This window comes from Chiloscyllium plagiosum, unplaced genomic scaffold, assembly GCF_037043375.1.
Source record: "Chiloscyllium plagiosum isolate Xiang-an unplaced genomic scaffold, Cpla_swu_hap1 HiC_scaffold_22, whole genome shotgun sequence".
Lineage (NCBI taxonomy): Eukaryota > Metazoa > Chordata > Chondrichthyes > Orectolobiformes > Hemiscylliidae > Chiloscyllium > Chiloscyllium plagiosum.
The window spans coordinates 21,143,076-21,165,327 of NW_028270160.1; the positions used below are offsets into that span (position 1 = coordinate 21,143,076).

General features: G+C 39.1%; 1 long non-coding RNA gene across 8 annotated transcripts; it reads left to right on the forward strand.

Moving 5' to 3' along the window:
- The first annotated feature begins 63 nt into the window (after positions 1-63).
- Positions 64-21,870, forward strand: LOC148145952 (uncharacterized). Of its 8 annotated transcripts, XR_015760915.1 has the most exons (10): positions 64-169; positions 387-495; positions 5,063-5,534; positions 7,643-7,776; positions 10,881-10,944; positions 11,350-11,575; positions 12,085-12,227; positions 12,553-12,738; positions 13,070-13,140; positions 16,708-17,767. It is a non-coding gene; the product is annotated as an uncharacterized LOC148145952 (long non-coding RNA). The 8 variants fall into 8 exon arrangements; XR_015760912.1 differs by lacking the exon at positions 5,063-5,534; XR_015760910.1 differs by lacking the exons at positions 64-169; positions 5,063-5,534 and having other exon boundaries at positions 216-495.
- Positions 21,871-22,252: the final 382 nt, after the last annotated feature.

A 22,252-nucleotide genomic window follows, 5' to 3' on the forward strand; every position in this document is an offset into this window, starting at 1 on the left:
TCCCCCACCCCTCCACCCCCCCCCCCCCCGAAATAAAAACAAAACCCTCGGCAACCAGTCATGGCTCAACAACCCATCTAGCAGAGCGGAAAAAAAACTGCTCGGCTATTCGGTACTTGCAACACACACATACAAAAGCCCGAACGCAATGTGACAAAGCATCCGATAAGTAAATACCTTTTCTTAAAATACAGGAACGACAAACATTTGTGGAGTGGAAGCTGCTGTAGGCGCGGCTTTCAGAGTGTGCACTGAATTTCCTCCGGCTCACGTTGTAACGCTTCCTTAAATTTCCACTGCAGCGCACAATATAGAACAGTAAAACGGGATTAGAAGGTGGCTTTACAAATGATTCTTAAAACAACAAAATACTAAATCTCCTTCAGATGAAGAGAGCGCAGTCTCCCGGAGTTTCGGGATGGCTCCTTGTTTTGGTTACCGCCTCGTGTCCAGGGACCTTGTTCGGACTGAATCCTCTACATTTCTATTGGTCAGGTAGGGGAATTATACAATTAGATAATTATATCGACTCTGCGCAATCTGCATGATTCCTGAGTGCGTTAATGCTCCTTTCTCTTTGCTGCATGTTAATAATTCGGGCAGTATTAAGTCAACACAAAGAATTAAGAGCCCAGCATGTCTCATTCTTCCGCAGTTAATTGCATTCCACTCCTGAGAGTCCCGTAAACAGGTATTTCCCGCATTCATTAAGGTCAGGAGATTAAATATTGAAGCGCCTTGTTAATCAGTCAGTTTACTCTATCCTTCCCATTATATTTGAGGAGGCTGTATGTTCTAGGTGCAGGTAGCCCCTCCAGCTCTACAAAGCCTTCCCACCAATCGGTTAACCCCAGTTGTTTCTCTAAAAGGTGTCATTTAAATTTTGGGATTGTAAGTGTTGCCCACACGTACATGTTTCATTGAGGTATAAATGTAAACGGCTTAGCATGGCTGCGCTGTCCCGTTTCTCTGTATGTTTTTGAACTGTGGCAGACAGCAGTTTGAAGGTGGGGGCGGAGGTGTTCGACTGCGCCTTTTACTGTAATCCATTGTCGTTCATTTTTAATTATTGCCATAACACAACAGCTCGAGCTGTTCCTCAAGCTGTGGCAATTAAACCTCTTGTCGTTTTAAATATCGCGCTCTTTTATTATTATCAAAATAACAATGACGTCAAGAACATTATTCCGTTTTGTTACTGATATCAGAATAAATTCAATAACGGCAAAGCCGCGTGAGTCTTTGGAAGCTCAGATGTTTTAACGTGATGATGTTTCCATCTTGGGAGAGTGCAAAGCTCCTTTTTATTTGCCCGGTGTTATTAAAGAACTGGCAACATAGACTTCACAGAAAAATAAAAATTGTTCTCCTCTATGTTGGGCATATAGCAAAATCACCACAACAGCTAACTCCTGACAAATATTGAAGGCTTTATCTGCGCGCGCGATGCCCGCAATTTCAATGAATGACCCTTTTAATATTGGCACAATGGAAGACATTGTTAAATGATTGAATATTATTTGAGACAGAGACTCGGTTAATCTTATCTTTCAATTTCATCTCAGTCAGAAAAATATTTCTCTTATTTTAAGGGTCAGAACTCTAGTTATTACTTTATGTTTGGTAAGAGTGACCGGGTCGACATCAAAGAATGTTCTAGACCCATGATGGAGCTTGGTTTGAAGTTCTAGGGTATTATGAACCCATTCAGTTTCATACTAATCCCACAGCGAAGCGGCAGTTCTCAAATAAACAACTTCAACTTTATAGCTTTGTGAGGCTTGAGCGCTAGGGGAAATTATATTTTATTTCTTCCCCTAATGTAGGTCACAATGAATCACTTTTAATTATTCATGTGTTTTCATGATTTCGGTCATGATTCGAATTAAAATTCAGCATCAATATCATGGGTCGTAATTTCTTTTCTGACTACTACATCGTATAATATGTTCTGAATATAACGCAAATCGGGTTAGGTACATATTCAGAAACAAATGACAGGTTATGTTCGGCGTGTTGTGTAAGATAGTTATGTGAGCATTCTGCCGTCTATCACCCAATCAGTGTTACACTTTATAAAAATATCAGAATCAGGAGTCCAAGCTGAAAATGATTCAAATGCACAAGGAAACACTGCTCGCTCGCTATCGCGTTTTACAAGCATGCTTTGCATTTACAAATCAGAGAAAAATGTTATTTAAATGGTTATTACCAAATAGCAATGCTATCAATAAAAATCAGCAGCAGATTTGGAAGATGTGCACGTTGCGTTCTGTACGGTACATGCAAGTTCCCATTGATTCAAGCTGTTAGATTTTGGCAGATATAGGAATAAATGCAGTTATAATTATTTTTAAACTTTTACAACACAGGTTTATTAGATAATTACACTTCCAAAGCTTCCCAGTTTTATTGTAACTTTCTATGAAATTAAATTTTGTATTTTCCATAAAGGTTGAAATAGGCAAGCACTTTAATTAGTAGTTTGGTGTCCCGGAAATACTGGACATGCCGACATACTATTAGTTCAAAAAAAAGATCATCAAAATGACCCTACGTTATGAAACTGATAATGATTCAGGCAAATAAAAATCAAATTTTAGCGCACAATTAAGAAAAAAAACACACATTTACGCACCGGACGTGCTGTGGTTCCTCACGGTTCAATGTTATGTCTGTGTTTTTAGTTCAAGGTTAACTATAAACCTTTTGGCAGAATTGAAGTGGATTTTTAATCCTTAACCAACACATTGACAACCATTTCAACAAGTAGAATTTATTTAGCGGAAGAGGATGGTGTATTCAAAGATGGGAGGCATTAATGGAAAAGCATGTTGACATTGTCAGTACTTAACTGTACTTGTTTGCGTGTTTAATAAATCAAAATATTTTCTACATTCAAATTGCATGTGAATATGTTTAAGATTGCATCGATAGTATATTCTTTTTTTAATTGCTCCATGAAGGGTACTTTAAAAAATGTTGTGGAGAATCAGGTGAAATCACACAAACGCGCAACGAGGGATTAAGAACAAAAGAAACGAGTACATAGAATGGCCCGAACAACTTTGATTATTGACTGTCCTGTAAGTCCTACCCTCCCATCCCCACCTGACCAACACCTTCTTCGCCGAATATTGGATTTAACGTTACGTTTACGTTGGAGTTAAAGACCACTAACCCGAATATTTGGAAAATACAGTATCAACTGCGTAATTATCTATTGCATGCTCCTATCTTTCAGGTCAGCTTCTTTGCCCATTGTCTAATGAAAAGTGACCGTGACCTCGAGTCAATTCAGGAATAGAACCTTTGCTAAGCATCTTATTTTTTTTACGCAGTAGGTTTATAAAGATTCCAAAGTGATTGTGCAACCTCAATAGTTTTGCAGAGATATTAATGACATTATTTTAAAATTATAGTCAAAGAAGTGAGCTAATAAAGTGTTCATCGTGACCTCAGTCAAGAGTTTGATTGTTGTTCTCATAAATCACCGGTACAAATTCATTTGAAGGCGCCGATAATATTTTATGTTCTTAATTCTTTCAAATTGCCATCATCTTGAAATTACTGAGAAGGTAATCGTTAAGCGAATCAATCTTTTTCCCACCAAGGGACAAACGAGTTTTGTTATTAAAGGGAAATATTTTCCTTGCTCCAATTCAAACTGTATCTTCGAAAGTTTGCCTGTGTTTTACAGTGAGGCCTCGCCGTGCCGGGCAATAGGAAAATAAAAGTCACATACAAGGTTTATTGTAATAAAGAGCAAATTAGTGGCTATCGGGGTACAATTAGATGCCTAAACGTACCACTTAATGAGGTATATGAGCACTAAATAATGACAAATGGATTTTAGTGTGCAGTAGGAAACGCTCAGGCTCGTTATTCTGCAATCAATGAATGTTTAATTCATGAAACCAAACTCTAATCCTTTTCAAAATGCAACACGTGTCATACTTTATGAGTTTGTGACGTGCTCTTGAATAAAAGTGGGACTTTACTGATAAGATAGAGGGGACCTTATTTGTGAGAAGCTCAATTCGCATCCAATGTTAAATCGGGCAGACACTTCAAAATATCAGATGAAGCGGGATGAATCGCTCACAACTAAACTGTGCAAGGTCGACTGGGAGCATAGTTACGCCAATTAGACCATTTGTATACTAATGTACGACAATAGATGATACGGTGAACTCTTTCTCTTTATGCATGTAGATATATCCCCAAACATCAGATTATCAATCAATTTGCCAAAGAATGTATAAATACAGGAATCAACTAAATGTCTTTTAAAATACAAAAGAAAACATATTTTAGCAAAATGTACAGTTTTAACTCTCTATTAGTTGAACACAATTTTAAGTGTCCTATCTCATGTTTGGTCTTACCGATAGATTATTTTTTCTCTTCTGTGGAATACACATCGATGACACTTTTCATTGATTTCCAGTCAAGCCATTGCATAAAGAGATGAACTCGCCTTTCTAACCACTACACAACTGAAGATTTATTCAGAACTTTTAAAAATTATTAGCATGGCCTCACGGCTTACTTTCTAAAACAGAAAAACGTATAACATAATGGATCTTTTTACTCTAATTTGAAAATTATGTTGAAAACAGAAGTTAAAACAGAGAAAGGGTAAATTAAGCGCTTAAGCTCAAGTTATTCTAATGCTGATAATATGGAAACGAAGTGGGCAACACGATGACACAAACGTAAGAATGAGGATATTTAGCAGTTTCAGTGTCTATCTGACTACATTATCTTCTGTATAATAAATTTATCCATGGAATATGAAAAGAGTACGTGAATTAAAAGAGCCCCCTTATGTCCCTAGGAAAAGAACGCAAGAAAACAGTTTTTCGAAAGGGATGAAACCCTGGCAAATAATTTTTCCAAAGAAGTGTTATAATGAGTATTTTTTTTCGCAAAATCCTAGCAACCCAAGTTATACTTTCTATTGTTGGCATTAGAGTCAAAACACTTCAGTGTTACAATCCTTCGTTAAGCTTGATAGACAATTGAAAATGTAGCCATTGATTGTATCCATTTTTTTCAGGAATATAAGTGTATCGCATTCCCTGCTGCCACTGATGTAAATCCACGTGATAAGAGAAGATCTTTGTTAATGATTTTTGGTGAAGAAACCACATTTTCAAGCCGGACTTTATTTTAAAGGCCTGATAACTGCAAATTTTATCACATTTTAAGCAGCAGATCTATTGTAGAAAAGAGATGCATTTTTCAGTGCATGGTTAAAATAACGACGACGGTTTCTTCTGTACTGTATTGCTGGGCTTCATTATTTAATACATTTGCGTGTAGCGCCACTCAGTGGTTTATTCTATAAGGCCACGTTAGAAATTATTAGTCTTGTGCATTCAATAGTTAGCGTATCAGAGATTCACAAATGACGAATACATCTTTAAGCACAAGTATTGATGCACCAAGATAAATGATCATGTGTGCGTACATTCAACATACTGTTATTTATTAAGTTCAACATTTATCCCGCTGTCGTTTCTGCTCAGGTAAATGCATGGTCACCAAGATAGAACAAAGTTTTTTCTTTGTTATTTTAATCATTTTGTCAATCACGTTGTGGACTTTTTTTGGCGGGATGCTGTGGTGGTGAGGGTGGAGTTGAGGGGTGGAGGAATTTTCCTTTATTCGTATTGTAGGTTTGATCTGAGCTCAAATATGACCCAAATCCAAAGTGTTGTGAGTCGTGGTTATTTTTGGGGAGTTATACACATCGAGAATTCTTACAGGCTTCAGCTCCGTCAACCCGATCTTTATGTAATTAATTGCTTGTTAATCTGTCCAAAGTCATTGTACACAGGTTGTTACAAGCCAGGACCTCGTGTTGAAGCAACGAATTCAATTTGAACTTGGATCTGATTTTTTTTTCTTTTAAACAAAAAGTAAGATTTATCACGAGTATGTAATCAAACCCTGCGTTCATTAAATGGTCTAGACTTGTATATTACATGAATTCAGAATAATTTATGAACCAATCTAATTAGTACGTTGTAGTACAACTTAAAGAAAACAGTCTTTTAAATGTCCGATTCGTTAAAAATAATCCACTTTCTTAAAACACCTAGATTGAGAATTCAGTGTTTTGCAGGTGCTGAGTGCAACAACAGCGTTTGCCAGTTTATGCTTTTGATTACAACGTATCCCTGACGTGCTAAATAAAACTTTTAAATTACAAGCTAAAACCAACTTATTCCATTAAGAGATGCAAGCGTCTAATCATTTCCATAACAGAGACATAAGTACGGTAATGTTCTAAATTAATGTTTACCAGGCAGCAATATTCATTTGCATGATCGCGAAAAGTTCAGACGAAATCTTTTCACTGAGCGTTCTGATCTGTGAATGCCTACTTGCGGAAGTTCAGTAGCAGGCGACCCGTTAGCTCCAAACGTTTCCATTAGTTCCAAAGGAAGTGCAGGCGACGGGAATAGCATCAAAAGTCCACAGATTACAGTGCATGTGGACGCCAAATGTGACGGCACTTTGCAAAAGCGGGGGGTGTCTGTGTGTGCGCGTGCATGGATGTGCTGGGATTGACAACAAGATCTGTCCCAATATTAGTCAAAGTATGTGTGAACCCACCTGTAGGGTCGGCAGAAAGGGGGCAGGTAGTTTTAAATCCCAAATATTGAACAAAACATGCAAGGACAAGTTTCAGGTCGCGTTCATTTCATCACCTTGTAAACAAAAAGCCCGGCACATAAGTTGAAGAGTCGCGATCAGGGGTTCGGTGTTAAAGTTTTGAGCCAGTTTCACAGAAGCTTCATTTCTGCGAATGAAGCTTTCCCCCACCCCGCTGTCTGCCCCTGACTAGGGGTGGGAGGAGTGGATAAGGCAACCTCATGTTTAAAATCGCCTTCTTATACCCAGCCCGAGAAGTTTGTATTCCCACCATTCCTACTGCCCTCTCAGTGCTCCAAAAACGATATAGATGTCACCTAATCGGTCTTTTCAACAACTAACAGTGCAGTATAAAACATACCGTAAGGCTGCGATTGAATCAAACATGACACATGGTTAATCGCACATATTGGAGGAATCTCCCCTTTACAATGTGATGTTGAAATCTTGCAGAAACATAGGTGCTTCATATATCAAATGATATTCTGCATGCATGTTGTGGGATAAAGTGTACATTCACTTTAGTTCGAAATAGCGTTAGAAGTCAGTAGCAAGCTCATCGGCGTCTAAAATTATTTAAAACGCGATAAACTCATTCAGCTCTGTAAACGATTAAGGGTGTTCATGTCTGGATATTTGGAGTTGATCCCATTATTATAAACTTCCTTGATCATTTCAACACATCGTATTTCTGCGGCGTATCTCAGTTTAAGCCTCGTTCGGAAAATTTATTCAATTGCATTTTTTTAGTGGGACAATGTCTTTCCCAAATAATTTCTGTGCTAGACCAAATTCGACGCTGGACCTTTGATTTATTTCCAGATCCAGGGGTCCTGTACTTTTTCATGTAAACTTTTGTATCAGATTTTGTTAAGAGTGTGTGTATATGGGCATGGGCCTGTGATTACGATTCATTTCCTTAACAGAAGCGCGAAATTGTTTTTAAAAATCGTAATTTTGCCCCTATCTCAAACAGAAATGTGCGGAAAGCCGAGAGATTATGGTTTCACCAAGGCAATGCAGAGGCGTTGGAGTGAGCTCACTGTCGTACCTATTTGCAGTACCGCATTGCAATGCCTTCCTCATGCAACAAGGAACTCATATGATCAGGTAGCGGATGCATGCTCTTGTTGAAGTCGGCCTGTATGATAATATTTTTAAGGTGAACTGTTTATTTGGCAACAATTACTGGCAACAATTTAGGACTTGGTTGGTCGAGATATTGAGAGAGGGTCTTTTTAGTTTCAGAAGATCGAACGGTAGGTTGAGTTAAGCTAAAGGTAACAGTTTATTTCTTGAACAGTCGTTTTGCAACATGTTAAGCCTGAAAAGCTGGCATTGTTTAGCATCATTTTAAACGTAAATATTTAACACCGTCTCAGCTTTGGTTTCGATTTGCAGGCAAGGCCAAACATTTTCACTTCTTGCACCCTCCTGGATAATACCTGTAATTTGAGCTCAATGGTGCAACAAGTAATGGAAGATTCAGAGTTCTACAGGAGACGTGTGATTCTCTTCTTTAGAAAGTAATTGCCTCGATTTAAAAAAAAATAAAATCTAGCGCTTTTTGAGTAGATTAATAATTACTCCGGATTTCCAATTAGGTGGCCTTACATTGCACATTCCTCTTGGTGTCATTTCTTGATGGAACTGACATTCTGAGAGAGGGGGTAATTTAATTGAAACGCCAAACCTGCATGCACTCATTCATATCAATACTAGTTCAGCCTTGTTGTGATCACATTTCAACTGGTCTAAACCTAGATCTCCCAGCTTTAAAATGTAATTTGCAAAGTTATTTTGCATTCGTGTAGTTGCGTTCCACACCCTCAACACATTCTCCAGCGCTATGCAGCTAATTAATAAAGTTTGAACATTGCTACCTGATCTAAGAATGTAGAGCTAGCTCCTTATTCTTTTAGTTTAGCTTCGGCAATGCTATCAGTCCAGTTTTTCTTTTGCAGAACTAAAATTCCTACTTCCAGCAGATTACATACTGTTCTTGCAGCTGTAGGGTATTTAGTACGTATACGATTCATCCGGTATAAGTATCAATGTTTCTTTAGATTGTCAGTACACCCACTATACGTCTGGAAAAAGATTTCTACAAATCATTTTGGGCGCACTGAAAGTAACCTGTTGAGATGCCCTAGGGTTCACATACCATTTTCCAGAGATTTATGACATCCTAACTTACAATGACACAATTGCCTTCTAAAAGCACTGTGTTTAGGTGTTGATGTGAATTACATAGAAACGCTGACAGAATGAGAAGTGTATGAGCCGTCTCAAAGTAAAATTCCAGTCCTACCACCACTCCCACCCGACCCATCCTTCCCACTGACAGAATGAGCAGAATAGGGGAAAATAAAACCTAAACATGTTGCTTTGTGTATCTTTGGTGGAACGTTTCTATTGCTACATTTTCCCATAGAATTTGGGTAAATAGTCTTTAGACTTATTCGATGTGTCTATTATTTGAAGAGCTAATTATATCCGCAAAGTTTTCCATCGTACAAAAAACTTGGTGATCCTTTCCCTGTATTAGCACATTGCAAAGACTTTGCCCTAATGGAGTGGCCAAAACAGCCCAGTTGCCCCTACCCATGATGCTTTATTCTTTCAGGACATATGAGAATAAAGCATCATGGGTAATTGCCCATCATGGGTTACTGCCCATCCCCAATTACCCTTGAACTGATTGATAAGCCAACTTAGAGCCCAGTTAAGAATGAAACCCAGATTGTTACAAGAACCTTATTTCAATCTTTTATAGAATGACAGAATGGTTACAGCAACCGTTAACATGTTGCTAGACTGTTCAGCCATAAGCAGAAGAAACAATAATTTTGTTATCAGTAGAAATTAAAAGTATGGGTGTGTTGACACCTGGACATCTTATTTAAGGTGTTATGCTCATGGCCTGCTATTTGACCATCTCTCAGAATAGTTCAACAAAGTGAGCTGAACACAGTACCCCTTCACGTTGTTCTATGACCCGCTAATTCATCTTCTTCCTTGAAGAGGTTCCTTAAAATCTGCCTCATGAACCAAGATTTTGGTCCATGGCTCGATTTCAGATCCTGCTTCACAATATTTCTGTGAAGGGGTATTTTATTTAAATAGAAGCTGCAAATATCGTTCAACCTTTACTGGTGAAAATATTCAAGTTGTATAAACGCATTAGCCGGCTTTAACCTAATGTAGGAGTCCCTGCCGAAGTATTCGGAATAATTGAAAATGTAACAATTTTTGCATAATTTAAGACATTGATTAATTTGTCTCACCTTTTGTACAATTCCTTTCCGTCAGCTCTCTTTGTCCTTACTATGGAAACTTTGATATTTTAAGTTTAACCTTAAGACAAGGTCGACGAGGTCTTAAAGTTGCACATGTTCACAGACAGGAAGAAACATTTCTACTGGCTCGGTTTGTTGCTGGTTGTATGTAGTTCCTGGAGTTATACTTATTGAATGAGATTTTTATCAATTTGTAACTTTTAGAGGCCTCAGTTACACATGCTGCATCTTCAAGACTATGTCACACTGATGTACTGTTGGTGGCATGCTGATTTGAACATAGTATGGCCGCATTTCTACTCATGTAGGATAGTAGTGATTAGATGGGAAGGCCGCCGTTAAGCTTTCAATCAATTTAATCGAACTGCAAGACCTCGGAAATATGCATAGAAACACTGCACATTTGGAAGATACAAATAATAAATAGCAAATGCGCGAGAAAGTTCATAAAATGTACTGAGGGCAAAGTGTGTTGGGAAAAGATACATGTTATTTCCGATGAAGCAACTAATCATTCGCTTTGTGTCAGATCTGCAGAACACTGTCCGTGTTTGCAGTGACTGACTTGAGTGTGAATTAAATGCGTGCATTTAGTTGTCAACCGTCCGTGAACGTTATAGGACAATAGGTCAGTGTGAGCGATCTTTTTTCGTGAGTCTGTCTAACGTTTGTGACCAAGTGTGTAAGGTCCTTGAGGATGCCCTTTTGTAACTGTGTGAAAAAGTATATATGCAGTTGTCTTCGTAAATTTCTGACATTAGTGATTTTATTTGTGAGGTTTTCGGCTTCCCTCAGATTTATGTTTATATACAAAGGAGGATCTCTGTGTGACTCTGCTGTTGTATGTACGTGGATCCTTCCGTGTAGCGTTGTAGTCTGATTTAACCAATCGACATTACCATCTACATTTTTCAGAATTCTAAGAAAATTCCTGCAGTCTGCGTTTTAGATGAAAAATATCTTCGTTCATCGTTAATTAGTGAGTCCCATTTCTGCTCTGCTCATGCTGACGCATGTATCTTGCCGAGAAACATAAACGGGGACGACTTGGATTGTAGTTAAATAAGATATTCTGTAAAATGATACATGCATGGTCATGAATTTTAAAGCAATTTTCTGTTTTAAACTAATACTTATGCCAACAGATTAACATTGAAATCTATACAACAACTTGAAATGATTACATAGTTAGCTCAGGCGGTTCCAGCAATAACAGGGGGAAGCTGAATATTTCACATTAACAATAAAATAGATGTCTAGATAGTTACAGCATTTGTTAAGAGTTGTTGAAATTAATTCTTTTATGGTTTTAATAATGTACAGACTGCAGTACAGTATTGCATACCATTTAGCTCCTCGATAATCGTCATTTTTTCGGTCATAGTGTGTGAGCTGAAGGGACTGTGAGCGACAGCAACACCTTGCCGCCGAAAGGCGCCGGACTTTGGAAGTATAAGTGACTTGTTATCCCGGGCGAAATTGAACTCCGTCCTCCGACCGGTTTCCTTCCAGCCCTTGGACAATGTTATAGTTCAGCCAGACCTCCACCAATTTCTGGCCTGTCAACTTACAAGATAATTCATTAATTTTTACTATCGGCAAAATGACAGGTAGGTGGTTCCGAAAGTAAATAGTCGTTGTAACTAAACTGATAAGAGTCGGGTTTATATCTAACATAATTGGATAACTAACTTATTAGAATGCGGTATCCTGGGGATGCAGGAGCTGAATGCTGGGACTTTCCCCGCCACTAATCATCACCCAACAGCAATGTGCAACTTTACAAATTGGCACGGGGCTGTCGCCTGGTCAAGTAGAAAGTGATTCCTGAAGAAGGGCTTATGCCCGAAACGTCGATTCTCCTGTTCCCTGGATGCTGCCTGATCTGCTGCGCTTTTCCAGCAACACATTTTCAGCTCTGATCTCCAGCATCTGCAGCCCTCATTTTCTCCTCCAAGTAGAAAGTGAGGCAGACTGCTTAGTCTGTCGCTAAAGACAGTGTTTATGTAACCTTGATATTTCCTGTTAATACACAGTCTGCTTTGTATTTTATATTGTCAAGCGGAACAATAACTACAGTGACACTTTATGGCTTTTCTTTTGCCGCAATCCAATGTAGATTTGGTTCGCCATATCCAGCTCACGTGGCTGAAAGCTGCAGAAATATATGGGAAATCGTCACAATGCCATGCCAGAAAATATACTCTTCAACCCTCAGAGAATAATTCTATGCCCATTTCATTCTACTTTGCGCAGAGCCTGGTATGTTATCTCTATCATACGCCAACAACTTCACTGGCATCAAATTCCTTCCTGATCCCACTCCGACCCCCTCGGCAACTTTCAGGATGTCAATGCGGCCGGTTCTGGTGTGTGCAGAATGAATAAAGACATGTCTATGTTTTTTTTAATCTGTGGTGGTTGTGTTCTGATGTATTGCACTGAGGTCTTTCATTAAAGTGCCAGTTTCCATCGGATTATCGCAGGAATCGAATTGTACCTGCTGATGTGTGTGTATCAGTCTTTGCTATGTGAGGTCAATAAACATCATTGACACTGACCGACCTTTGTTATCTGTCTTGTACAGTGTCGCTTTTGTACAAACTTCACTGCAGAGTGGTGGTAGTAAGGAGGACGACATCGAGCCGGAACGATCTGCAAGTTACTAAACCGCGAGGGAAGCGGACTGCACTACAATCTACTCACCACTGGTTCAAATTGTTTATATTAAATCCTTGACTGCATTTATCTCGTTCCTTCAGAGCTGAACCATGTGTGTAATCTGCTTAATATTTTCATTTCTTTGCCTACAATTAATCAGGTTTTACTTTACACAATCTGTTTTGTGTCACTCGCATATAACCCTCTCCACTTTTTACATGTATTGTAATCATTACCATGTGTGCTAAGTCCTCCTTGCCGTGTTTGGAGAGGCAGCGCAACAAGAGCTGTGTTCCTTCTACACCATGGCTGTACTTCCTGTTAATTGTGTTTCCTCTGACCCTTCTGTGCTTCATTTAACATTCAATCTGCAGTAACTCTGCCATTTCAAACGGGAGTATCCTATATACTCACATCAAATATCTCTTTCCTCGCAAATGTAGGACAATGTGACGATATGTACCATCTTTAACGTTGACAAACCGACCCTCAGCGTGTTCGTTCTCTGTGAAAGGTCAGTTTTTTTTCCAGAGCATCCTTACGCAATGCTTGGTGTTTAGATGTGGTGTAGTCCCCGGGGCGTTTGACTGGGAGTGTGTGGGCTCAACAGAAGGCAGCGAATGGTCTCGCTGCACGCCGCAGTTATCCGAGACCCTGCTGCCGATTCCCAACCCATCTCCACCAATTTCCTTCCCAGGCCTGGAATAGAGAAGCACTGGAAAGTGACTTCCGAAAACTCCTAGATACCTGGCACTCCAAGGCGCTCAGTTTTATGCTGTCTTTTTCTAAAGTAGAGACACTATAATAAGGCTTTCGGGAAATGTTTGCAACAACTTTATGGCTGGCGCTAGGCATATCTCATCGATCGATAATCCAACTGGACGTTCCACGTTATCAGGCATGTAATTGCTGTTTGGCTAGAATTCCGGAAGGGTTTTTGTGATCTCTCATTTCAATACACAGACAATGGTACTATATATTGGAAACCTCTCACCAAACCGTATCCTTCCACTGGTAAGTAAGACTTCAATCGGAACAATTGTAGTGCTTCTGATTGAGAAATGCACCCCTTATATTCCAGTATAAAAGGGAGGAAAGTGTGCCATTGTATGTATCTAAGATTGTGAAAATAATGCTGTGAATGACTTTGTATGTGAAACATCATATCGAGGTAAATGTTGACGAGTCTGTGTGTATGTCTGAACTGCAGCATGCATGTAGGGAGATGGGTTGTAAACTATATCAGCCAGTCAGAGGGAACTTGTCTGAATGCACCTGGGATTTAAAGGAATGAGGGTAGAACATTCACAGTACAGCTGTAACAGTGATTGACACTCACACTATTCACTGTCCTAATGATGGCTCAGTGGTTAGCACTGCTACCTCACAGCACCAGGGACCTGGGTTCGATTCTAGCCTCGGGCTTCTGTGTGGAGTTTGCACATTCTCCCCGTGTCTGCGTGGATTTCCTCCGGGTGCTCCTGTTTCCTCCCACAGCACACAAAGATGTGCCGGCCATGCTAAATTGCCATAGTGTTAGGTGCATTAGTCGAAGGGAAATGGGACAGGGTGAGTTACTCTTTTGAGGGTTGGTGTGGAGTGGTTGGGCCGAAGGGCCTGTTTCCACACTGTAGGGAATCTAATCTAATCTGAATCCGGATTCAGGAGCAATGCACAACACCCTTAAACAGAAGCGGTTCTGATTTTAACCTCCCAATTTACGCCACACGAGTTCTGCTTAGCGTGGGCTTGAGATGTGAGTGCACTGAGTGAACGTGTGAGGATGTTTGAGAAGGAGCAGATAGATACGTCCCAGCAAGTGAATGTGCGGTGCTCTGAGTGCCAGTGAGAGTGTGAAAGTGTATTCCTCGCCAACTTAAAGCGGACACTGCTTGTGATTCTTTAACAGCATGTACGAGTTCACCACCAAAGCAATGACAGCACTGGTCAATCTGAATCCCTATTTAACCTGAGAGAACTCGCAACAGACAATTTTTGTTTTGAAAAATGACGCAGAAATCTGGAAGAATTTGTTGAACAGTAAAAACAAAGTAATGTTGCCATTAAAATAAATCTTTGTATTAAACTATTCAGCGTCTGGCATTGGCAATGTTATCCTCAACGTAACCCAGAGTATGAAATATTAACGACCCAAAACTTTTATTTAAAACCAACACTCGGGATTTTTATTTGCCGTGCGATTTCTACATTGCAGGGACCATGTCTCCTTCTTAAACTCAACAAACTGCAACAAAACAAACCACACACAGATACCCAAATCTCTTCTAATTCAGATTCGTGACAACTTGGAAACACTTTGATAAATTATTTAGTCTGGGGAATACCCTGCCTTCAAACGCATCACACACAGTTGTATCCCACGTGGAAAGTGGATGAACAAACCATTGAGCAAGATGGGAGAAATTCTCAAATCGTGCTTTTGGGCAAGAACAGAACTTGATAGGTGCATTGTATGGTCATCATTTAACTTTCTCTTCGAATCTTCACGCTCGCTTTATTGTCTTATCAACTATTGTCCGAGCTCATTTTAAGCCAGTAGTAAACGGCTTTGAGGCCAAATAAAGGGTACAGCGTCAGGGCGTTGGAGGATTTGAGATATTTTCACGTCAAGTTCCGACTACAACTCGCGGCGGTGCAAATTTCAGCTGCTCCCTTGGTTTTGTAGGACAGTCATCTTCTCTCCCGTGTTCCTTGTACTTCTGGCTGAATGCGCTGCGAACTCAGTGCGCTGCGAAAACCATTGCTCCTTGCTGTAGAGGCTCTGCACCGAAGTTACAAAGCAGGGCGGGTGCATAGCTCTGTGCAACATCGTCACTGCTTGCCGCCGTCCCGGCTGCAACCAGTCCTCCCTGGTCTTAACAGAATAACTCGCATGCAGTCCGCTTGAAATGCTTCCGTTCCCAGGCTCACTCCATTCCTGAGGTCCAGCAGCTCGCTGGTAATGGGTCCGTACCAACTCACCAACTAACTTTGACTCCTGGCGACTTCACAAACGTACGCATCGCAATTGTAAAGTTCAAGGAACTACAAATAAATTGCCCGATTTCTTCTAAACGAAATCTTAGTCACCCAGAAAAAAATAAAACTTTTTAGCAATCTTTCTAAAATTATGTGCGTGTAAGATTTTTTTGTGTTTCAAGTTCAACAAACTGCAAATAAAAAGACAGATTTCTTGGAAACTAAATCTTAGTCACCCAGGAAAGAAACACTTTGCTTTAGCAATCTTTCTGAAATTATTTGCAAGGGTAAGAATTTGTTTGTCTATTCGATGGTACAAGACATATGTAACTCTATATGACAGGTACAATGGATATATAACTCTTTCTTTGGGTGGGACGATGGCTCAGTGGTTAGCTATGCTGCCTCACAGCGCCAGGGAATCCGGGTTCGATTCCAGCCTCGGGCGACTGTCTGTGTGGAGTTTGCACATTCTCCCCATGTCTGGGTGGGATTCCTCCGGTTTCCACCCACAATTCAAAGATGCGCAGGTTAGGTAAATTGGCCATGCTATATTGCCAGGAATATGTAGATTAGGTGCATTGGTCAGGGGTAAATGTGGACCAATAGGGTCTGGGTGGTTATCCTTCAGAGGGTTGGTGTGGACTCGTTGGGCCGAAGGGCCTGTTTCCACACAGTAGGGATTCTATGGTTATTCTTCAGGCATGAGAGACTTTGTTCAGTATTATAGATACTTTTTCTGTTCCACTTGCTCGATTAAGGAAATGTTAAACAATTGATTGTGGTGTAAATTCGGGTGTTTTGCGCAAAGTTAGTACATATCCCAAGTACAGCTGAGTTAACAAGCACTACAGGAGCATAGGGTTGGGATAGAACCGTTCCAGCCGGTGAGAGTTCTTCAACCCACAGAAACACAAGTTGCCGAGAGCAGCTCACCCTGAGAATGTAGGCAAGACGCTGAAAAACTCGCTCATTTCTCCACTGATCCAGTTAGTTCACCGTTCTCTCGCCGCAAGGTTTCAATGCTTTGGTGGGGTGGGGGAAGGTGGCTGCAAAATGTGTACATTTTCATCGTGTTTTGTTTTATCTTTGGAAATTTAAGAGAGACGTTTTGGCCTTTACTCCGGTCAAAGTAAACCAACGGATCGAATAGATCGACACCCGATCCAGGGAAAGGTTAGCGGAGGTTTTCATGGGAGGAATTGACTATACTCTCCGTCTCGCCCAATCGTGCACGTTTAACGAGGGATTTACGAGACCGGCGATGAACAGGGACTACGTGAAGCAGAAATAACATTCTCCCGAGTGACGATGTCTTGCTTAAAGACAGACAGAAGAGGTTTTGATTTTTCTGTCTCTGTTGTATGGCTAACATGTGTTTTTGATCAAATATCTGCACGTTAGAAACTGTTTCTAATCAGTAGTCAGCGTCCCTTCGTTCATTTACTGGGGGGGGGGGGGGGGGTGGTTATTAGAATCATAAACGTAACCAGTCTCCACTTTAAATGTACCGTAAAGATTACAGAAAAGTTTGAGTTTTTTTGTGAGAGAAGATCTGAAATTGCTCAACATCGAAATCCTTGTCTCTGTTTTAAAGTTTCTCCAAGGAAATGTGCCCACTTTGTCCAGTGTTTGACCGGCTGTGATTGGGCTACTCCGTTCCTCAAGGTTCCGGGTAAATATCCATATCCCAAACTCGGCTTCCAGGATACTTCCGTGTTTGCCCTTTTCCCTGACAGCACAGTTTGCTCAGGGACAATAGTTCCAGTTCTCTTCCTTAGGATGCCCGATGCTGTCTCTCACAGTATAGAGTTCAACAATCACAGAGTTGACTTCGTTTTGAGTGTATTTGGGTCCCCGAGGTCCTCTCAGAGGAAATGTTCCGAGACTCCCATCTCACTCCCATACAGTCGGAAACAGGCCATGACGTCACCCGCTTGTCCACCGATCTCCCGTGAAGGCTTACGGTGTCTGAGATGGCCAAAAGGCATCTGGGTTACGAGTAATTCATCAGTCAGTTACAACCCGAAATAAAATCTGCCCATCGCCCGCAGGCTATCAGGATTTGTTTATATTTCAGAACACTGCATTGGACAATTCCAACCCTATCAGTGATAGTGATCTGTGCGAGAGCAATTCACCTTCTTACAATTTTCAGTATAGTTTCATTTACTCTCAGTAGCAATACATTGTCATAGTTCATGTCTGGGGGGGGGGAGTGGGGGGGGGGGGGAGGGGAGGTGAATCCACTATCATTCTTGATTCTTTCTTTCACTTTAAACACAAATATGTTGGGAACGAGCAGTCAAAAAGTCGAAGCTGCAAAGACAGCAGGAACATAAGGCTCTGCGTCAAGAGATCAGATTAGCGGTCATAAAAGGTTTCAGTTATGAAATACTAAATCACCTTTATCACCAGTGGAAGACAGTTGGCTGTATTTTTGAAAGCGAACACATTGATAGGAATTTTGTCTACACTCTTGAGAAAAAACCTGTATTTTGTGGTGAGTTTTTTTTCTAACGTAATCTGCCAAACATCAGATATATCACGAGGTTGTTACTTTTATTGTTTAACGAGATTTATGATGGCCTTGTTCGTAAACTAGTTTCCAATAAGTTTCACATTGCTTACCGCGTGTCTCAGGAAATTATGATTAACTAATTTTAACTGAAAGAGTCCTTATGAAACACGGTTAAAGTAAATAATTGGTGGAACATAACAGTGTCCGGGGAAGATTACTCATTGACAATGGTGCGGTATTCTATTAGAGAATTGAATTGCACCTTTCCATTTGCTCATTAACGTTAAACGACAGATCAGACAATTGGGGTTTCAATTTTTAAAAGCTTTTCAAGTTTCTAAGCTATCTTGGTTATGCAAATTGTTCCTTTGAAAAAGAGGATGAATGTGTTCTGTTGTGTACACAAAACTGACCATCAAAATATCACGGAAAGCATAAACAGGCGATTAAACATTCTTGGCAAGCGTTTGCCTTTGCGGCAGGACTCAGATATTTTCTTGGTTTGATCAACTCCAAGCTTCTAATTATTTGCGTTAATGATTGAGAGACATCTTCTTCAGATTCATGTTATTGTTTGCTTTTCGGTTTCTTTGATTGTTATAAAAATAGTATCTATTCTGAAAGCAATGAAATACAATCTGGAGGAATCACAGGTACAAGGTTATATATACATTCTGCGCTCCAATGTAACTACTCCACATATAACCTGAAGCTTATTAATTAACAGGATTCTGTCTCACTTTGGCGGCAGTTGGTCAAGAAACTGGCTTCAAAGCTGAAAGATTAAACCCGGGACCGTGGATAAAAATTAATTGAGCCGAAGTAGTCACGTAACCACCCAAATCCACTGACAAACGAAGGATCTGCCTCTCTTTTTAAAAAAATAACTACCAAGTGTGCAACACCACATCCACGATATTAACGCATTTTCTTGGAGAGGGATAAGTCGATGGCATTCACACTAGCAACATCTTTACTGCCTGATGGACGTTAACTTCTTTAAAAGTGTGTCTGAATTGGGATTGTGACTGGCCTTTAACAGTGGTGAATGTCTGTGTGTGTGTTTGTATGTTAGATGACGTGAAACAAACACGAAGTTTAGGTGTTAACTCAGAAAAACATATTGAGTCCAACCAACTGCAACAACATGCTGTACCATAAGATTCCATCATTGCAGAAGGAAATAAAACGTTTTCTCTCTCAGAATGAAGGTTTATCATCGGGGTTTTTTGGTGTAGATTGAGAGGCGGTCGAAATAAAACGTATTTAAACGGGAGGATACAAAGCACCAGCCTGTGTTAAGAAAATACCATTATTTAACAAAAATGAAAAATTATCTGCTTAAAGAGTGCCTCATGGCAGCAATGCTGGCTGTTCCGATTTGTGTCTAAGATCTCAACGCTACACAAATCTTGCAAACAGAATTATGGTAACGTTTCAATACCATGAAGGAAGTATTATAATTTCCATCAACTAACCATATCTGAGTCCTGAAGGAGTTTTATTCAAAGAAACTACAATGTTGCGGGATAAACAGAGCTGCAATTATTACTGTACAAAATACTAGTTACCTAGATCTGTCATGTAAGTGTCTGCAACACTTCATTCTTTTGGGGAAAAAAAGTTTCCCTAACATAAAGAAAATGCAAAAATATTGACTCAAATTAGTCACAATTTCACAGGAGTACTTCCATGGTTCCATTGACAATCGACTGGATTCAACTCATAACAATTAATTTATGAAATTAAATTTCAAGTAGGTAATGGAATTTTGAGATAACATCTCTTTTGTCATTATGGGAGTAATTATATTAGTGATGACACTAATGACATTATATGTATAAAGTTAATTTTATTTCTGCTAGCTCATAGGAATTATTGGCAATAATTTATAAAACTCAGGCTATGAGTGAAAAGGGTGGTAGTCAAAAATATATCATAATTTTATTCCTATATCAGTAGAAAATATGTTGTCATCAATCTTCTATTTAGAAATCAGTTGCCCACAGAGGATGCTTAAAAACAAAGACTTGCATTTATGTAAAGTTTTTCACAACCATCTGTTGGCTCAAAGTGTTTTACATAAAATGAGTACTTCTGAAGTGCAAGTAGGAAACACAAGTTAAAATTTTCACACAGCAAGTCCAAACAAACAACAATGTAATAACGAACTTTTGTAATGTTGATAGTGGAGTATATATTAGACATGGCACCAAAGTTAACTCAATGCTCTTCAAATAATGCTGTAGGATCTTAGATATTCTTTTGCTCCAGCTCAACAGCTTTTCTGAGAATTTGCACCTTCAAAAATGTGGTATTTTCTTCACACTCCACTGCAAAGTCAATCTTGATTTTCATCCTCAATACCTGGAATAAATTGGAACCTTGTGACTCTGGGGTATGAGTGCTACAAACTGATCCACAGCTGATAGCTTAATAGGTTATTTTGGGTATAAACAGGTTATCCAAGTATTGGATATCTAATTGTTAGCTCAATGTCAAAAAAAGTGTTTAACAAATGTACCTAGATTTTCCTTCCAAACAATGGACATATTACATGACTGGCAAATAATACAATTACAATAAAACTATCACTTTTAGCCTCAATTCCCTTCCCAACTCTAAGAGTAGTTTTCATCAGGACATTGCCCTTTTAAAGATCAGGTCCACTGATCTGGAGAAACCTTACTGAGAGTTTGTAAAATCGTGTGGTGAACACATGTTTTATAGACAACCAGGTTTATAATCTAATTGTTTACAGCTAAGGAAAGATTTATCATGGGGTGTCTGAGATATAGCAATTGATAATACCTCTATAATGTAAATAATGAAATAAATGATCTTGTATACCTACAGAATTGGAAATTAATAGTGTTTACAATTTCTTCACGTAAGGCTCAGTTTAACTAAGCTGCATTAGTAGGCTGTTTGAATTTAGCTAAACACTCGATAAGCTTGAAACACTTGTTTTGAATTAATCACAACCAACCAAGCAGAGCAACGTATAGTGCAAGGAGGCATTTAGTGTATCTCAAAATGCTGGGTCTGTAATAAAAGCGTGCTCTCTTTTGATGTAGTTTCAGTTTTTCCTTTGGACATTGTCTCAATGAAGCAAAGAACATGAAGTTTCAAAATTTTAAAGATACTAACTGAATAAACAAATAATGCTTGCAATTCATAAGAATAATAAAAAAAAGTGTAGGCAGAATATTTTTGTTGCAGCTGGATAGAAATGGTTGGATGAAATAGTCTGGGAATCATAAAAATAAGTAAATCAATCATACTGAGGCAACAATACTTGTCGAAGCAGCTGTCTTCAAGAAGAAAATTCAATTTCAAATTAAAAATTGTTTAGGCACACGTTCTCAGGTATTGGACTAATACATTCATACAATACACACATTGTGCCAATTCATCGATCTAGAAACTATCTTATACAAATGTTTTACAAGCTTCGAGGGGACATAAACCAGAATACTTAAAGTACTATAGTATACACGTTGAGAAATGTGCACAACATTTAGCAGACTTGATATTATGACAATGCTCATCAGTAATTGAGGACCATCAACAATTTTTGTTTTATTTAACGGAACTATACTGTGATTGACTTTTTTTTTGCAAAATTTGTTTCCATCTTGAAATTTTGTGTTATGGCATCTCAGCATTTAGTTAAAGCTACAAAAATGATTGGAGGTTTGATTATTAAAAAATGTACCTAATCTTTCAATAAACTAAAGCAAATATTTTAAAGTTACTTCTTTCTTGCAGTGCTCTTCTTGAAGTCTTATTGATGGGAGTTGAGAGATTCTTGTCCTGTCTGCCCTCAATAGTACATCACTGATTTAAAAAGTCTGAAAGCTGAGGTCACTAGCTATGATACCTATTTGTGTCAATATGTTATGAGAATTAAATATTTTTCGACTCAAATATATATTTTTGCTCTAAGCACCTACCATACATAAAATGACTGGAATTACGTATGATGTTGTGGAGGGAGGTAAGAGTTTAGCTCTGTTCAATAAAAATGTGATGACAGATACTGACAAATTTCTCCCAAATAATTGCAGACTGATAATCATTGAAATAAAATAGAATCATATTTTAAAGATCATCTTAAAATGTA